Genomic DNA, 2,506 nt, shown 5'->3' with positions numbered 1-2,506 from the left:
GCATCAAACTTACAGTGATCCTCATGCCTCGACCTTCGGAGTAATCCCAAGTGTATTAAGGAGAAGGATCAATTGTCTGTCAGTATGTAGTATGCCTTTCCTCAACAACATTCCAGATGTTTATTGGGCCTCAAGCCATGCACACTCTCAGTCCACGTGATGTAGATGCAGACCCATCTCTATCCCTTGTTGGCCTTCTGGCTTAAGATCAAATGAAGGCCAATCTTCAGTGCTCGAGGTGGAGCAGAGAAACGTGCCCTGACCACCCATATCAACACATTGCATCCCACTGACCAGGTGTCTGGGTGAGGGCTTGCTCATGTCCAGTCAGAATTTTTTTTAAAAAATTATTTTTTTACCAGAATATAAAATCAAAAGTAAGTACTTGGTGATAGGAAAGATAACTCAATTAGTAAAGTCCTGGCTATGTATGCATGAGGACTTGAGTTCTTCCTCAAGAGCAAAGGCTGGGAACATAATCTTGTTGTCATAATCTTGGTACTAGGAAGGTAGAAGCAAGAGGATCCTCAGGGCTTACTAATCAGTCAGACTAATCAATAAGGTTCATGTCAGTGAGAGACCCTGTCTCAGACAAGTTGGACAGCAACTGAGGAACAACATCCCAGGTTGACCTTCAACCTCCACATGTACATGTAAACACATGCATGCACATGCACACACATGCATGTACATGCACACACATGCATGCATGCACGCAGGCTTCACCTGCCTGTTTACACTACTTTCCCAGCATTTTAAGCAAAGTAAGTGCTCAATAAAAAAGGACTGAGGGCGAGTCAAATACCCAAAGCAGCGTTGGAAGATGAACTGAGAAAAACTGGGTTTTTGATGATATTGAATCTATCTATGGTTTTGCTTTGAAGTCTAGAATCAGACAACACTTCATTCTGTAAAACAGAATTGTGTTCCAGCAAGCTGAATAGACTGGTTCTATGAACAGAAAAGAACTTCTGGGGAACAGAAACAAACAAAAGGACATTGGATGTTTCAAAATTACCCTGATTGTAATGCAGAGACAGGGCAGGAGGACAGCAGCATACGGGTATTTCCCACTGTTTCTTTTGTGCAAGGATTAAGACAAGAAGAGAGAGCATCTTTACTGTTCTGATTTAAATTGGCCTGCTAGGGAGACATGGCTGCTGTCTTGCCAAGTCAGATGAGCGGCTCATTTCAAGTTCATTTCAAGTGGTGTACAGCCTGAACCAGTCTCTCTATTCTCTTTGACTAAGCCCCTGGCGTCTGTCCAGGACTTTAGTTCAAAATGATGCCTGTCCTCCACCTTACATTCCCTCCTAGTTAGTCAGGTTTTGTATTCCTGAACAAAACATCATGACCAAGAAGCAAGTTGTGGAGGAAAGGGTTTATTCAGCTTACACTTCCACATTGCTGTTCATCACCAAAGGGAGTCAGGACAGGAACTCACACAGGGTAGTAACTTGGAGGCAGGAACTGATGCAGAAGCCATGGAGGGATGCTGCTTACTGGCTTGCTTCCCCTGGCTTGCTCAGCTTGCTTTCTTACAGGACCCAAGACTACCAGGGATGACACCACCCACAGTAGGCCCTTCCACCTTGATCACTAATTGAGAAAATGCCCCACAGCTGGATCTCATGAAGGCATTTCCTCAATAGAGGCTCCTTTCTCTGTGATAAATCCAACTTGTGTCAAGTTGACACACAAAACCAGCCAGTACAATGAGTTTCCTCTCCAGCAAAACTGCAATAGTGGTTGTGTCCCAGGCAGGTGTAAGCAAAACCACATTAGTGGCTGTGTCCCAGGTGGTGTGAACTCTAAGAAGTGTGACTACCCTGGGATTAAAGGCAAGCAGCACTATGTCCAGTTCACGATTTTGCATAGGACTCCATGCCTTAACTAAATCAGGGTCTTCCCTTGAGCAGGTCAATAGTTTCCCTTTGTCTGCTGCCCCAGTTTGAGTTTGAACTTCTCATTTGCAACCCAGTAGTAACAAGGAAGCAGGTCGCAGCCTCCAGTGCTGACCAGATCAAGAATCTAAGCAAGAATCTAAAGGCTTAAATATTTAATGGGTTTGAAAACACGACCACCATTTCTGTTACGCAAGAGAAAGGTAAACATAGCAGAGCACGGAGGTGAGTGCTTGAAATTCCAGCCCTGGGGGCGGGGGTAGGGGTAGTGGAGGCAGGGGGATCAGGATTTCAAGGTCATTCTTGACTGTACTGTAAATTTGAAGCCAGCCCCAGGTTCAGCAAATGAGAGACAGAGACAGGACAAATTGAAAGATAGCAATCTGAAGTGTGAAGAGACACAGATTTGTTTTTTAAAAATATATTTAGTTCTATTTTATGTGCATTCATGTTTCGTCTGCATCTGTGCCTATGTGAGGGTGTCGGATTCCCTGAAACTGGAGTTTCAGACAGTCCTGAGCAGCCTTGTGGGTGCTGGGATTGAACTCGGGTCCTCTGGAAGAGCATCCAGAGCTCTTAGCCACTGAGCCATCTCTCCAGCC

Source organism: Apodemus sylvaticus, chromosome 4, assembly GCF_947179515.1.
Source record: "Apodemus sylvaticus chromosome 4, mApoSyl1.1, whole genome shotgun sequence".
NCBI classification, from domain to species: domain Eukaryota; kingdom Metazoa; phylum Chordata; class Mammalia; order Rodentia; family Muridae; genus Apodemus; species Apodemus sylvaticus.
The sequence above is the reverse complement of the archived record's forward strand: the minus strand, read 5'-3'. Positions refer to the sequence as shown.